The following is an 18,277-nucleotide window of genomic DNA, read 5'->3' on the forward strand; positions in this document are numbered from 1 at the left end:
AGCCATAAGAAGAAACGAAATTGAGTTATTTGTAGTGAGGTGGATGGACCTAGAGTCTGTCATACAGAGTGAAGTAAGTAAGAAAGAGAAAAAACAAATATTGTATGCTAATACATATATATGGAATCTAAAAAAAAAAATGGTTCTGAAGAACCTAGGGGCAGGACAGGAATAAAGACTCAGACGTAGCGAATGGACTTGAGGACATGTGGAGGGGGAAGGGTAAGCTGGGACAAAGTGAAAAGTGGCACGGACATATATACACTACCAAATGTAAAATAGATAGCTAGTGGGAAGCAGCCGCATAGCACAGGGAGATCAGCTTGGTGCTTTGTGACCACCTAGAGGGGTGGGAGAGGGAGGGTGGGAGGGAGACGCAAGAGGGAGGGGATAAGGGGATATATGTATACATATAGCTGATTCACTTTGTTATACAGCAGAAACTAACACACCATTGTAAAGCAATTATACTCCAATAAAGATGTTAAAAAAATAAATAAAAATCACCAGCTTAGTTAGTTTACTGATTTTTTTTGCAACTCACAATCATATTGATCATATTATTAAAATCTCAGACACTTCAATTCAAAGCATCTTACCTTAAAGTTAGACTTGCAAGGCTACTGGAGGCTGAACACAGAGGATAGGGGTGTGATCGGTTCTTTACCTCTTTCCTTTCCATCTCAGGCAGCTATTGTGCTGATGGGGGTGGCAGGTAGGTAAGGGTAAGTGAAAGGAATTGACTCACGTGATTGGCAGCATATTGGAGGTAGCAAGCTGGGTACCCTTGCCTCGTCGTGGGCTGATGCCTTACCTGGCCTGACTTCTGGGTGTTGGTAACCAGCTTCCAGTTACATAGTGTGATGTCTTAGGTGACCTTGGATGCCCACCCAGCAGACTCACAGGGCTGGTGCATCTTCCTCCCCTCACTCTTGGTGGGTGGCTCTCTCTATCCTCCTCACACCAGCCCATCATTGATCAGTATGAGCAGCTAGCTGCTGCCTACTCCTCATTTGGTAAGCTCAACTTAGTCTATAGGAAACTTGGAATCCTTGCTACATCTGCCTCCATCTGAGTGCAACTGGGAGGGAGTGGAGAGCAACCTTCATATCTTCTGACTACTGCCTTCCTCTGTCCTAGGACCTAACATTCAAGGTGTTCTGGTGGCATCCAGGCGCAGCAAAAGTTCATAACATTCTTCCCTTCCCAAAAATGCTTTCAAATGTCCTGAGTGACTCTCTAGGGGACACCTGGCTTGGTTAGGCAGGAAGAAAGAAGCCAAACTGCACCCTCCACCCACCCTCACATGGACGGAAGATAAAGAGGGTAAGAGCTGATTCACAAACTTGGTTCTCTCCAAAAGATGGTTCCTCTTGCTCTTTCTACCCACTTCCTAGGGGGTTGCTTTACTGATTCTTAAAAGTCCTCCTTGTTAGAAAGTCCTACGTTGGTGATGTCACACATCATTGTTTTTCAGCTTTTAAGTTGTCTCCAGTTGGTAACTCCAGTAGCAAGGGGTCCTGGTGCGTACCACAACTTCATGTTACTAACTTCTTAACTGGTACACCTGATAGAATTTCTTGTCTTTCCCATCCATCCTTCCTAATATTTCTAACTTCAGTGACTCCCCAAGGTCAAGAAAAATCTCCTTAGACTGGTGTCTATGGTCTTTGACAACTCTGATCCCATCTACCTTTGCAGTTTTGCTCCTACCATGAGCTCACGCGAATAATATGGGCATTGATCAAAGAAGCCTTATTCTATCACATCTCCATGTTGTTTCTCACGTTGTGCTTCCTGCCTGCGATATCCTTTCTTTAAGTTTGATCGAAAAAAACTCTCTACTCATTCTTTATGTCAACCTCACGTGCCCTCTTCTCCATAATGTTCTATCCTTTCCTCAGTAGGAATTAATCCCTTCCATACCATTTGCATTATGCTTTACTTCTCTGGTTCTGCCTTATTATACTGAGAGATTATAAGAAATTTTAAAGCAGATATATACCTTATTCATCACATTATCACCGTGAGCCTGGCAAGGTATCTTGAACCTAGCAAATGTTCAGCAGTTCAGTGAGACTGAAATGATAGGTAAGGGGATTCAGATTATGGGAAGAGCCTTAAATGACCTTAAGTACTAGTTCAGTTGGTGGTATTCATTAAAGAGCTAGGACAAGAGGCACACTTTTCCCAGGGTTATTTATTTTTGCGATTTAGTTAAAAAGTGCTCACATTGTAATAACTTGGGAACATGTACCCCAAAGCAAACCACGAAAACAATAGTGAGAAATCCAACTCACAAATTATGACTGTCTACCCAATAGGGCACTCTGCTTGTCCATATCTGGAGGACAAACTAAAACCGTGTTTGCCAGATCTAAAGCACAATCAACAAGTGAGGACTTGAAGTCTGAAAGAAGATCTAGTGTGGTGGCTCCCCAAGATTAGCCTGCATCCCCCAGAAATTAGCACCATGCCAGATGCCAGGACTCATACTAGGCTGGGGGGTGGGCACTAGTTTCAGCTGTGCGGTGGTAACGGAGGAGAAAATGAAGTGATCAGGGCCAAATCCTGGTAGGGGAATGAAGTCCATATGGATGTCAATTGGCAGCTTGCACATCCTGCATCGTACAGCCGTGTGGCCTGTGCCATCGTGCATCAACGCATCTGGGAACTGACAAAGCAGAGCTTCTGGATAAACTTCATCTTCAAGGGCAGCCTTAGGCCGAGTGCTTCAAAGAGGGCTCAGGAAGCTCTGAGCAACCCTTGAAGACTTGAGCTAAATAGAAAATCGCAGATTTATATGAATAAAGGCTTAGATATTCTTTAAACAGGTCCCTTCCCATGCCTGAACCCTATAAACAATGAGACTGGTGCACGTATATGGTGCTCTAAATATATTTGGAAGATCATCTTGACACACCTAAATTTAATCTGGCTTGCCAAATTTCCAAGAGCCAGATTTAACAATGTACATACGTTAGCCAGTCCATAAATACAGGCTACATATACTTTCAGTCACCTCTCCCGCCCACCCCTTCCCCCATCAGATGTGTACACCCTTGTCTTCACATGACCACACATTGCTAACCCACTTCTACCTGCAAACAGAGGCACACACATTTACAAATACATCCTCATCAAACCTTGGGATCAAACACACTTTCCTTCTCCTCCCAGCCTACCCTGAATCAGACAGCTGTTTTCGGTCACTCTCTGACCCCTAGCTACACTCTAGGTGGAACAGCTGTGGTCAGAAACCTGGCCAGGACACTCCGCCAAGACGGAGTGAGAGGTGGCTGAGTGAGCAGCTAGTGAATGTAGCCATGGAATGTGGGTGGAGCCAGAGGAGAAAGGGCGCAGCTGATGCCGCTTCAAGAAGAAGGTGGGAAGCTCTGCTCCCTTCCCAGGGAGTTGACCGAAGGCAGCTGTGTGCTGCTGATGCGAGGAAAATGAGATGGTGGAGCTTAGCTTCAGAAGCAGCAGCTGCTGTGGTCTGGAAGGCGCCGCCAGATCGCTCCCCAGAGTGTGGACCTTGCTCCGATGCCTGTGTGTCATGGTAGGAGGTGGCTGGTTCTCCTACCCCTTTGGGAAGGATTTTGGTCAAACGGCTCTGGCAAAGTTGGCTGAGCTGCTCTGTGAGAGCCAGTCTGTGATCATACATGTGAGAGTACACACTGAGTTATGCACACATGTTTACTCACGTATGTAGAGACAACTGCCCCTGGGATAACCTTATTTATTTTTTTAAATTTTTTTTTTCCCGGTACGCGGGCCTCTCACTGTTGTGGCCTCTCCCGCTGTGGAGCACAGGCTCCGGACGCGCAGGCTCAGCGGCCATGGCTCACGGGCCCAGCCTCTCCGCGGCATGTGGGATCCTCCCGGAACGGGGCACGAACCCGTGTCCCCTGCATCGGCAGGCGGACTCTCAACCACTGCGCCACCAGGGAAGCCCACCTGGGATAACTTTAAAGATCTCTGACCAGTAGGAAAATTTGAGAGTTAGCAGAGATCAGATAAACACCTCAGATGCCTTCACATATAGCCTCACCTGCCTGTGAGGCTCAGGTTCCCATTATCATTGAGAAGCCAGATATCTCATTTAGTCAGAGATCCTGGTTCACTTCACACTCACCATTGTCTTCCTGCTCCGGATGACTTATTCCAGGCCAGTGGGGCTGTGGCCTCCCAATCGTTTCGGAAATATTTGATGTCTGGGAACCACTAAGTAACGCTGCAGCAAGGTCCAGGTTTGCTATTTAAACCCCAACTGCAGTCCCAAGACCCAAGGTCATGGTCTTTAATGCAAAGGTTCACCAAAGTTATTTTAATAAGATTCAACCAGCTGTTGGTTTCTACCACTTTCATGTCCCAATCCTAGCTTTTCAGTGTCCTACTTCCCCCTTTCCTACCTGACCAGTGTCCTTCCGTCACTTCTCTGACAGGCCCCCATGAAGCTGCTCTGTGCAGAACAGTGCTCTCGATGGCCAGTTCTTATCTGTAACACTGATGCAACTGCAGAAATACCTGTGGTTATAGAAAGACCCAGGCTTAGCAAATAATTAAAAAACAACTGTTGGGTGAACAGTCACCTTTGGCACATATATCCCCAATTTTGAGCCCTTTAGCACCCTTTCCTTCATCCTGTCCTGCTTTCTAGCTTACTTGCTCCTTGTCTTTGATTCAGCCACCAGAATTGGCCACATCTTTGACTTCACTCCTTCTTGGCCATCTCCTCAGCAACAGCTGCCTTCTCAATTTGACTTCAGCCTCCATGTTCACTGTGGATAAATCCATAAGCCGAATCCATCTGCCCCCAGCAGCTGGAAATCCTATCCTCCCACCATGTGATCCCCTCCTTGGACAGAAAGTGAGCGACAGAGCCTAAAAAGTATTTGGATTGAAAAAAGTACTGCTCTCCTTCAGTGACTGCTATCAAAATTCTTCTCTCAATGTGGTATTTGGAGAACACCATTTGAATGAAAGAATTCATTTTAAGATGTGAATGACTATTAAGTAGGCACTATTAGGTAGCCAATCAAATTAATTACTCTCTGAAAGAAATATTTCAGAAGAAGGGGACAATTTTTCTGATTGTTCTGAGAGTGAGAAGACTCTTTTCCAGGTTCCCAGTCTCTATGGAATCTGCCCTGACACATCTCTGGTCTCCTCACATCAGCATTTTTACTCCTTTGCTCCCTCCATAGGACACCTATTCTTCCAATGACTGATATTGGAATCCCCTGGATAACCGCACTCCTTGGCTTCTTCTTGAGGGTGAAACCTAAGCCTAGGAGTGGTCTCCTAGGTCTCCCCCACTAGCCTGCCCTATGATATCCGTCACTTATCAATGGACTCATTTGTTGGGAAATGTGATGAGTTGGACTCTCCTTCTCTCTAACACACTCTGCCTGGTTCCTACCGTCCGTGTTTGTTCCTAGAGCAAGGCCATTAGCAAAATTACCAAAGTTCATAGGAAATATTTGTCATAGGCTACTTCTTCCTTCTGCATAAGCCCGTAAATAAAGCCGGTAAGGAACCATCGTTCACGTTCCTTTGTTGGGGATCTGAGGTACTTATGATAATTATCTTATCCTGGTATACACTTCATATATATCACTTAATTGTCACCTTGACCTCAAAAGATGGCAATGACCTGCCCTCTGTTATGGTTGAAGACCCTGAGGTTTAGATACATTAAATAATTCGCCTGACATCACGTAGTCAGCATATAGCTGTTTTAGGGTTCTGATCAAAGTCTGTCCATTTCCAAATTCTGTGTTCCTCCCACCCACACTATCTGGCCAGGAATGATATGTTATGATGAATAAATCTTGATGTTTTCCCCCCTAAAATTTGAAGGCCATCTTGGTGACTAATGGGAACTTTGTTCCTTATTCACAACATTCCTCACGGATTATAAAGTAAGGGCCCTTGAGACTGGCATGACCTCGTTACGACCCACCAGCTGGCTCACCTCAGCCCTCAGCTTCTTCCTGCTGGTCACCAGTAAGTCAGACAAATCTCCCTTATCTGCCACAATTGTTACTACACCTACATTTCCTGCTGAATTGAAGATGTCACTTGTGCTCCTTTTTATTGCAAGGGACTAATAGTTTATGTGATGAGCAGAGAGTGAGTCAAGCTTGAGAGAAGTTAAAAGTAAACATAGAGTTCTCTCCCAGCACATGAATGGAACATAAGCTTGGGATGTGCAGCTGGGAAAACGTGCTAGTCCCTGAACTACAGATTCCCGATTTGTGAATTTGTGAGGCTCTATAATGAGTACTGTGACGTTTGTTACTTAGAGCCAGCTGATATCATCTACCAGTTTTGCATATATTCCTCTTCATTTTCTAAGGCAAACCACAGATGTTTTATCCCTTGTGATCACACCTGCAGACCTAAAACTAGTTAAAAAACAAAACAAAACAAAACAAAAAAACAACGGGAGAGCAGATGTTTTGAAATTGGAAGTTAAATGATTGGACAGGGGAAAAAAGCAAAAGTATTCCACTATTCCTTTATATGTACAAATGCCAGAAAGTAAATCCTCTTGTTACTAGCAGACGGAAGAACAGCAGTCCTGACTTTTTCTGTTTCCCCTAAGCCAGAGAGCAGTTTTGGCATTTTATTTACATAAAAGATGATGGATTTTATTCTAGTCCTGAGATTCGACTCACCTTTAATAAATTGTCCCACCGTATTCCTGACCCACCGTATAAAATAAAGGAACACTTTTCGGTCATATGAGAGCACCACATTTGCTGATGCAAAAATGCTTTCGTCTGATAGGAAAGTTAATTAAGCAATAAGACATGACATGAATTATTATGTAATAACTCACGACTTCGGTGTAGCTACGTGCAAACCCGAAGGCCAACTACCCCTTCAGCATCTAGGCACGAATTATGCTGTAATAACTCAAGCTCTGAAGTTTTCCACTGAATCAGGGTTGGGTGGTGGGGGAGAAAACCAAGGATAAAAACTGATCTCCAACAAGCAAGAGAGGATAAGGTAGGGTCATTGTTTAGACTTATATATGAACCCATTGAAGAAAGACATTAGTGACTAGAATTTTGGGGTGACATTCACCAGGATTCTTTCTGTCATTTCTCAAAGCTTTGAGAAAACACCACACACTTTCAATTTAGGGCTGGGTACAACATGCTGAGGAAAATTCTTTGCCAGAAATATGGGCACTTGGATATTGCTCAAGTGCGGTGGATTCTTTCTGACTCAAAGGGGGAAATAAGTCATCGCTTTATAACTTCTGAGATTTCATATTCTGCCTTCTGATTTGGGGGAAATAAATGTCCTAAGAATCAGCAGTCATGGGTCATGAGAGACAGGGATCCAGTTACCTGAGTCTTCTGCATCAAAAAAAACCCATGGGCTTCCCTGGTGGCGCAGTGGTTGAGAGTCCGCCTGCCGATGCAGGGGACACGGGTTCGTGCCGCGGTCCGTGAAGATCCCACGTGCCGCGGAGCGGCTGGGCCCGTGAGCCATGGCCGCTGGGCCTGCGCGTCCGGAGCCTGTGCTCCGCAACGGGAGAGGCCGCAACAGTGAGAGGCCCGCGTACCGCAAAAAAAAAAAAAAAAAAAAAAAAAAACCACTTCCCTTGCTTTTCTGTATCCCGCATCAAATTGGGGTTGGGTTTTGGCTCAGAACTAAGGCACTAAAGCAGGGTTGATTCTCCAGGCTTCAGTTTGACCTGAAGAAGTAAAGAGAAACCGTGCAAAAGCCATGGCATAAAGATTTACATAGAACGAGCCCATTCAATATCACATGTGAAAAAGTGGGCACAAAATTAAGTTCACAGAGGAATTCTCCTAATTTTTTTCTTCCCTTTCAAGGGTATATAGATTTAATGAATGATGATGTACCCAACAAGTCCCAGTTAGGGGCTATGGTCCTATTAATCTCACAGCTGGATAGATTGACAGCGAATCAGATCACTCAGTTAAAATCCATTTTTATCAGAAAACATCTACAAAGGAAGCAGAAGCATTTTTCTCCCTCTGAATGCTGACATGTAGAGCTGATGGAGATTGACAAGAAGGTGTCCTGCCCAGCCCCGCTCAACTCAAGCTGCACACAGAACAGCTTTCCTGTTTCCCTCTTGTTCGCCTCCTTCAACCTCCAGCCACAGCCTGCACAGAGATGAGCAGTTCAGCAAATCTGCGACTTCAGATCTTACAAGTTTGCTGGTAAAATTCCAAAATTCATAGTCAGACCATGCCTCCCTCCATACGACTAACATATGGTATTAACCAATTTTATCAACACTGTATAAAGGGAACAGCTCCAGAATGTGTTTCTGTTATTCTTACAGTTACTCTGTTGCCTTTCAGCATGGCACTGATATTGCCTCTCTTTGGTCCTGTTTGAAAGGCTGATTTTAACACTAATTTCTTAAAAGGCTTCACTGTAGAATTCTTACTTTATTTGGTGAGTTGCAATTTGATCTCTTTGTTGAGCAAGTGGTCACCTTATACTTTCTTATTTATCTGAGAAAAATTTACAGTGCATTTGGTTAACAAATTCTCCATGGGGGGGGGAAAGTTGGTTTTGATGAACAGAGATGGTCTAGAGCAGGGGTCGGCAAACTTTGGCTGTAAGAGGCCAAATAACAGGTATTTTTGGCTTTGTAGTCCTTTTGCAGGTGCTCAGCTCTGCCATCATAGTGTAAAAGTAGCCATAGACAATATGTAAAGGAGCGTTCCAGTAAAATCTTACAAAAATAGGTAGTGGGCTCAGTTGGGCTGGCAGGCCATGTTTGCCAACCCATGGTGCAGAGAGTCCAAGGGAAGTGGGCCAGTTTTCTTCCCTCACTTTGGATAACAGTTTCTCAAGAGCTGAGAGGAGGTTATGAAGGCAGGAGTGTTATCACATGAGGAGTACAGTGGTATAGTGAAAAGATAAAGAATTTGGAGTCAGATAGATGACTGAGTGAATTTTGGTCCAGCTACTTTCTCCTGTATGACTTTGGGAAAGTTACCAAACTTCTCTGAGCTGCCCTGTCCTCCTCCTTAAAAGGGCAATCATAATATCTAGGGCAAGGTTATTAGCTTTGCATATATCACTGTCCTCCCCTTCTTCCTGGGCTCGCAGCTAGACTATGTTACCTAGCCTCCCTTGCAAGCAGGCACTCCCTGGCGGCTAAAATCTCATCAACAGAATGCACAGAGAGCATGTGTGCTTGTTCTAGCCTAGTCCAGCTCCATCCACACTCCATTCTGCTGGCTTACACCCTGGACGTGGTGGAGTGTAGCCTTCAGCACATATACAAGAACAAATCCAGTACAGGATATGGAGAAACAAGAGGGAAGGAGCCTGGTCCCTGAAGGGCTGCCTAATGGGTTGAAACACTTTTTTTGTGAGCGAAAAAGAAGCATTGTTCTTGAAGGTGCTTATTTTAGTGTGTTCTCGCTTAAGAAGCTTAGCCTAAAGTGAAAATACAATACCTAATTTGGATGGTTTTTATAAAGACATAAAATAATTCATATAACATACTTGGCATTTAAGTGGCATTCAGTAAGGGATAACTTTTATCTGTTTTGTTACTCAGGTGGGCAGTGGAAAAGTTGTTTAAGATGTAGATTCGGTATTTGGCAGGACGTGATTTGATTATTTTGCAGGAGGGTTCCTGCCCTCCAGCCTGGGATTCAACCTTCTCTACATTAATTGGGGCATGTTTGGGGAGTCATGGGAATGTGCTGGGTGGGCAAAAGTGGGTGAGGACATCAGCCACTTAGCTTGGAGGGCAGGGAGAGAGACACAGAGGAAGTTTCCACTGAGGTTACTGCACAGATACGTGTGCAGATGTGTGTGTGTGTGTGTGTGTGTGTGCACACACACAAACAGGACCGTAGCCTTGTTTTTGTGTGTGTGCGTTTAGAGGGCCGAGATGAGCTCTTGGCTATCTTTTGGAAAATATTTTTTATACCTCTTTATTTTTACTTCTGAAAATCTTTCAACAAAGAATTTCTTTGAAATATATTTTCTTTGGTGATGAAAGTGTGGCTATGGAATATAAAAATCTTTATGAAAGATTGTACATATATAGATAATACATCAAAATTAAGGGTTTATAAAATTTTAAAAAAGAAATGAGACTAAAACCATTTATAACTACACTATCCAAAGTAACTCAGAGTAACATGTTGCTGTAAATGATAGATTATAAAATGGTCATAGGGTGTCCATATATATGTGTGTGTGTGTATATTTGTGTGTGTGTGTGTATGTGTGTGTGTTTCCTGACCTAAATGTAAGCATTTCCCATGTTATAACATATTCTTTTGAAACATTTTCTCAATGGCTGTATAATGAATGTATCATAATTTATGGAATCATCCTCCTAAAATTGTTTATAATTTTTCCTTAGAAATGAAGATTATTATATACAAAGATATATGATACAACTAACATAATAACCTAATAACTAACCATATTGTATTTATTCTTTCTGTTGTTGTAAGAATAATATTTGCAGAATGCAAAGCCAATTTTGTCACTCTCCAGCTTAAAACCCTTAAAAGGCCACTTCTCGTTCTGGTGAAAAAACTAGCATTGTTGCCACAACCCTCGAGACCCTTCCCAATCTGGTCCTTGCTGACCTTTCAGCCACCTCCCTTGTTTCCCTGGATCCTTCACCTAAATCCATCTATCCTGACTGCAGTTATCTAAATATGCTATAATCTCTCCCAACAGAGCCTCATTCAGCTTTTCTGTCTGAAAGGCTCCCTGCTCCATCCAACAATACCTCTCTAATTATAGCTCATTCTTTTCTCTCTCTCTCTCTTTTTTTGACTTTCTGTTAACTTATTTTTCTCCAATTTTATCGACATATAATTGTCACATAACATTGTATAAGTTTAGGGTGTACGACATAATGGTTTGATATATGTATGTATTGTGAAGTGATCAGTGCAATAAGATTAGTTACCATGCATCATCTCATATAATTACAAATTTTCTTTCCTTGTGTTAACTTTTAAGGTATATTCTATTAGCAGCTTTCAAATATACAATACAGTATTTTTAACTGTAGTGCTCTGTTACACATTATGCCCCTAGAACTTATTTTATAAAACAGTTCAGTAATAGCATAAAAACAGACTGATAGACCCATGGAAGAGAATCCAGAGCCCAGAAATAAACCCATGCATATATGATTAACTTATATTTGACAAGGGAGCCAAGAATATTCAATAGAGAAGAGATACTGTTTTCAGCAAATGGTGCTGGGCAAATTGGATATTCACATGCAAAAGAATGAGACAAGATCTCTCTCTTATATCACTCAAAAATTTAATTTGAAGTGGATTAAAAGTTAAATGTAAGGTGTGAAACCATAAAATTTCTAGAATAAAACATGGGGAAAAAGCTTCTTGACATGGGTATTGGCAGTGATTTTTTTGGTTATGACACCTAAAGACTAAGCAACAAAATTAAAAAAAAAAAAAGTGGGACTACATCAAACTAAAAAAATTCTGCACAGTAAAAGAAATAGTCGACAAAATAAAAAGGCAGCCTATGGAGTGGGAGAAAATAATCACAAACCACATATCTGATAAGGGGTCGGTATCCAAAATGTAAGAAACTCACACAATTCAGTAGCAAAAACCCCCTCCAAATCCAATTTAAAGATGGGTAGATGGGGACTTCCCTGGCTGTCCAGTGGTTAAGACTCCATGCTTCCAATGCAGGGGGCGTGGGTTTGAGCCCTGGTCGGGGAACTAAGATCCCACTGCATGGCATGGCCAAAAAAAAAAAAAAAAAAGGTACTTGACCTGAATAGACGTTTTTTCCAAAGAAGATATTCAAATGGCCAACAGGTACATGAAAAGGTGTTCAACATCAATAATCATTAGGGAAATGGAGATCAAAATCACAATGAGACATTGCCTCACCCCTGTTAGAATGGCTGTCATCAAAAAGACAAGAGGTAAAACATGTTGGCAAGGATGTAGAGAAAAGGGAATGCTTGTGCACTGTTGGTGGGAATGCAAATTGGTGTAGCCGCTATGGAAAACAGTATGAAGTTTCCTCAAAAAATTAAAAATAGAAATACCATATGATCTAGCAATTTTGCTTCTGGATATATATCTGAAGGAAATGAAATCACTATCTTGAAGAGATAACTGCACTCCCTTGTTCACTTAAACATTATTTACAGTAGCCAAGAAACAACGTAAGTGTCCATTGATGCATGGATAAAGAAAATGCGGTATAAATATGGAATACTAGTCATGGAATACTAGTGGAATTAGTATTCCACTAATGGAATGGAATACTAGTCAGCCACAAAACAAAGAAGGAAATCTTGCAATTCGCAACACCATAAATGGACCTTGAGGACATTTTTCTAAGTGAGATAAGTCAGAGAGAAAGACAAATGCTATATGATCTCACTTATATGTGGAATCTATAAAACCAAACTCAGAAACAAAGCTAAGATATGTGGTTGCTGGAGGCAAGGGGTGGGGGTTGAGAAAATTGGATGAAGGTGTTTAAAAGGTACAAACTTCTAGTTACAGTCCATTCTTTGTCATTTCTGCTCAAATATTTTCACCTCATGAAGCCTTTCTTGACTTCAAGTTAAAACTTTTCATTTGGTGCTATAAACCTTTCATTTCTGGAATGGATCACAATTTTCATGGGAATATGTGATTATTGGAAGTCTTGCCCAACTAGACTATAAATGCCTTAAAACAGGAATCTGTATATTTATGCTATGATTAAATCTTTTAACAGCTCCCAGCATATTGAACAAATATTGGACATGGGGAGTTTGAAACTCTACCTAACACTGTATAAAAATAAATTCAAAATGAATTAAAAAATAACAAAAGAAATCATGGGTAATTGTAAAACAATCTTTGATTGGGGAAGCCCTCTGAAAAATTATATTTTATTATCTAAAACCAAGACTTCTAATATGACAAAAACACCTACCATAGCACAGGCAGAAAGAAACATTTACAATACACATTTTGTACAAAACTGATTTCCTTAAAACAGAAAAAAGATAAATCAGTAAAAAGCAATCAAAGAGCCCAGAGATAAACCCACACACATATGGTCACCTTATCTTTGATAAAGGAGGCAAGAATATATAGTGGAGAAAAGACAGCCTCTTCAATAAGTGGTGCTGGGAAAACTGGACAGCTACATGTAAAAGAATGAAATTAGAACACTGCCTAAAACCATACACAAAAATAAACTTAAAATGGATTAAAGACCTAAATGTAAGGCCAGACACTATTAAACTCTTAGAGGAAAACATAGGCAGAACACTCCATGACATAAATCACAGCAAGATCCTTTTTGACCCACCTCCTAGAGAAATGGAAATAAAAACAAAAATAAACAAATGGAACCTAAGGAAACTTAAAACCTTTTGGACAGCAAAGGAAACCATAAACAAGATGAAAAGACAACCCTCAGAATGGGAGAAAATATTTGCAAACGAAGCAACTGACAAAGGATTAATCTCCAAAATTTATAAGCAGGTCATGCAGCTCAATAACAAAAAAACAAAGAACCCAATCCAAAAATGGGCAGAAGACCTAAACAGACATTTCTCCAAAGAAGATATACAGATTGCCAACAAACAAATGAAAGAATGCTCAAGATCGTTAATCATTAGAGAAATGCAAATCAAAACTACAATGAGATATCATCTCACACCGGTTAGAATGGCCAACATCAAAAAATCTACCAACAATAAGTGCTGGAGAGAGTGTAGAGAAAAGGGAACCCTCTTGCACTGTTGGTGAGAAGGTAAATTGATACAGCCACTATGGAGAACAGTATGGAGGTTCCTTAAAAAATTAAAAATAGAACTACTGTACAACCCAGCAATCCCACTACTGGGCATATACCCTGAGAAAACCATAATTCAAAAAAATTCATGTACCACAATGTTCATTGCAGCTCTATTTACAATACCCAGGACTTGGAAGCAAACTAAGTGTCCATCAACAGATGAATGGATAAAGAAGATGTGGCACATATATACAATGGAATATTACTCAGCCATAAAAAGAAACGAAATTGAGTTATTTATAGTGAGGTGGATGGACCTAGAGTCTGTCATACAGAGTGCAGTAAGTCAGAAAGAGAGAAACAAATACCGTATGCTAACACATATATATGGAATCTAAGGAAAAAAAATGGTCATGAAGAACCTAGGGGCAATATGGGAATAAAGACACAGACCTACTAGAGAATGGACTTGAGGATATGGGGAGGGGGAAGGGTAAGCTAGGACAAAGTGAGAGAGTGGCATGGACATATATACACTACCAAATGTAAAATAGGTAGCTAGTGGGAAGCAGCCGCATAGCACAGGGAGACCAGCTCCGTGCTTTGTGACCACCTAGAGGGGTGGGATAGGGCGGGTGGGAGGGAGGGAGACGCAGAGGGAAGAGATATGAGTATATATGTATATGTCTAACTGATTCATTTTGTTTAAAGCAGAAACTAACACACCATTGTAAAGCAATTATACTCCAATAAAGATGTTAAAAAAAGAAGCAATCGAAGACAAAATTAGGAACGTGAATAAACAATTCATCGAAAAATATAGTTAATGAACATAGTATATGTTCGTTAACTAAAATATACTAAAGTTATCAGCCTAACTTTAAAGAATGGAAAATTAAGGTAACTGAGAGATCAATAATCACTGATCAGATTAGCAGTGACAAAATGTATTGGTGATTTCTTCATAGGAGAAAAAGGGATTCTCTTTCTTTTTCTTTTTTTTTAGTGAAATGTAGTTGATTTACAATGCTGTGCTAATCTCTGCTGTACAGCAAAGTGACTCAGTTATACACATATATACATTCTTTCTTTTTTTAGTATTCTTTTCCACTCTGATTTATCCCAGGAGATTGGATATAGTTCCTTGTGCTATATATAGAGTAGGACCTTGCTGTCTCTCCAGGACTCTCATAAGTTGGTGGTGGAAATATAAATTGGTGTAAAGCTTCTGTGATACTCTTGGGAAATATCTATGGAAGTTTTAAATATACACATCATTTGATGCAGTAATTTCACTTCTAAGGATTTACTCAAACTATGCTACAGAACTGTTCATTAAATATCAATACATATAGTTGTGTGTATGTACGTGTATATGTGTATATCATGTTGGTTGTAGTAGAGATGGCAGTAGCAGTGTTCTGGAAACTGCCTCAGTACTCATCAAAGGGGGATTAAATAGATGAATTGTGATATAAACATATAGTGGAAAGCTGCACTACCATTAAAAGGGATGAAGTAAGTCTTTGTATCAGTATGTAAAAATGTCCACTATTTATCAGTGATTTAAAAGAGTGAGTGCAGAATAATTTATATGCTATGACTCAATTTACATAAAGAAGTGTACACATACAAATATTCAAATATTATGTATGCGTATAATGTGTGAAAAACATCTGATTGTGAGCATTTGCCAGTGACTACTCCTGGGGAATGGAAGTGTGTATCAGTGGCAGGCAGGTAGGGTAGGGAGATGAGGGAAATGTTTCCTTGGAAGTTTGTAGAATTCTGTGTGGTTTACTTTTCCTTCAGAGAGGTATTACTCTCATTGTAAAAAAGCAAAGTAATTCTCTGCTAATAAAGTAAACAAATAATGACAACTTGCTGTTGTAATTCACATTTGATGTCACATTTAGCTCATTCCTACATATTTTTGCACTATTTAAACTCATTTTCAATATATTTAAAAACATGTTAGGATAATTTTTAGACCCTCTCCCCACTCTCTTTAATCTCTAAAAATTTGTCTCTTCTACCCTTTTCAAAGAAATTTAAAAATCAGTGTCAAATTTCCCCCCAAATTCTGTTGATACATTGACTCAAAGAACAATAAACTTTGGAAGGACTTATCTTTAAAATATTAATTTCTTCTCTATCTACATATATCTTCTTTCAGGACTGTTGGTAAGCTTTTTTATATCTTACACATTTCTTGAAACTTATATGTAAGTATTTTATATGGTTTTCGGATTTGTAAATATTACCTTTTTTTCTGCTTGGCTTTTCATAATCGAGAGGGCTTTATTTTTTTGTCATTATTTATTTTGAATCTGACCACTGTGTTGAGCTTTCTTAATAGTTCTTATAGTTTTCAGTTGCCTCATTTGGATTTTTTATGCAGACAATAAAGCCATCTACAAATAATGATTTTTTTTTTACTTCTTTTACCAGTAGGTGTATCTCTCATTTCCCTTTCTTATCATGTTATGTTGTCTAAAACAGTGGTTCTTGCAATTCTTCCTTGCAAACTCCACAGAGACGATTAATTTTTACAGAATGCTTTTGTTGGCTTTGGGAGAATTTTTATATCCTTAGTTCACCCATGGTTGCAATTGATGAATGAACATTCTGATGTGAATATTAGTAGACATTTTTCTTTACATAGAGTAATGTGAAAGATGAAAGTTTAACGATAAAGACATATGCTGAATCTTCACTTAGCTATCAACAGAATGAGGGGCTTACTTGCCGAATCAATTAAGTTTCCTAATTCTGGAAGAATATCCCTCAATTTTTTGTGTTTTACAGAACATAATATAATAACTGCTTTCACAATATACCTTTATTATTATTATTTACCTCTTTATTGCAGTATAATTGCTTTACAATGGTGTGTTAGTTTCTGCTTTATAACAAAGTGAATCAGTTATACATATACATATGTTCCCATATCTCTTCCCTCTTGCGTCTCCCTCCCTCCCACCCTCCCTATCCCACCCCTCTAGGTGGTCACAAAGCACCGAGCTAATGTCCCTGTGCTATGCGGCAGCTTCCCACTAGCTATCTACCTTACGTTTGGTAGTGTATATATGTCCATGCCTCTCTCTCGCTTTGTCCTAGCTTACCCTTCCCCCTCCCCATATCCTCAAGTCCATTCTCTAGTAGGTCTGTGTCTTTATTCCTTTCTTATCCCTAGGCTCTTCATGACATTTTTTTTTCTTAAATTCCATATATATGTGTTAGCATACGGTATTTGTCTTCCTCTTTCTGACTTATTTCACTGTGTATGACAGAATCTAGGTCTATCCACCTCATGACAAATAGCTCAATTTCGTTTCTTTTTATGGCTGAGTAATATTCCACTGTATATATGTGCCACATCTTCTTTATCCATTCATCCGATGATGGACACTGAGGTTGTTTCCATCTCCAGGCTATTGTAAATAGAGCTGCAATGAACATTTTGGTACATGACACTTCTTGAATTATGGTTTTCTCAGGGTATATGCCCAGTAGTGGAATTGCTGGGTCATATGGTAGTTCTATTTGTAGTTTTTTAAGGAACCTTCATACTGTTCTCCACAGTGGCTGTATCAATTTACATTCCCACCAACAGTGCAAGAGGGTTCCCTTTTCTCCACACCCTCTCCAGCATTTATTGTTTCTAGATTTTTTGATGATGGCCATTCTGACTGGTATGAGATGATATCTCATTGTAGTTTTGATTTGCATTTCTCTAATGATTAATGATGTTGAGCATTCTTTCATGTGTTTGTTGGCAGTCTGTATATCTTCTTTGGAGAAATGTCTATTTAGGTCTTCTGCCCATTTTTGGATTGGGTTCTTTGTTTTTTTGATATTGAGCTGCATGACTGCTTATAAATTTTGGAGATTAATCCTTTGTCAGTTGCTTCGTTTGCAAATATTTTCTCCCATTCTGAGGGTTGTCTTTTGGTCTTGTTTATGGTTTCCTTTGCTGTGCAAAAGCTTTGAAGTTTCCTTAGGTCCCATTTGTTTATTTTTGTTTTTATTTCCATTACTCTAGGAGGTGGGTCAAAACGGATCTTTGTGTGATTTATGTCATAGAGTGTTCTGCCTATGTTTTCCTCTAAGAGTTTGATAGTTTCTGGACTTACATTTAGGTCTTTAATCCATTTTGAGCTTATTTTTGTGTATGGTGTTAGGGAGTGATCTAATCTCATACTTTTACATGCAGCTGTCCAGTTTTCCCAGCACCACTTATTGAAGAGGCTGTCCTTTCTCCACTGTACATTTCTGCCTCCTTTATCAAAGATAAGGTAACATATGTGCATGGGTTTTTCTCTGGGCTTTCTATCCTGTTCCATTGATCTATCTTTCTGTTTTTGTGCCAGTACCATACTGTCTTGATTACTGTAGCTTTGTAGTATAGTCTGAAGTCAGGGAGCCTCATTCCTCCAGCTCCGTTTTTCGTTCTCAAGATTGCTTTGGCTATTCGGGGTCTTTTGTGTTTCCATACAAA

The sequence above is a fragment of the Orcinus orca genome, chromosome 6 (genome assembly GCF_937001465.1).
Source record: "Orcinus orca chromosome 6, mOrcOrc1.1, whole genome shotgun sequence".
Taxonomy (NCBI): Eukaryota; Metazoa; Chordata; class Mammalia; order Artiodactyla; family Delphinidae; genus Orcinus; species Orcinus orca.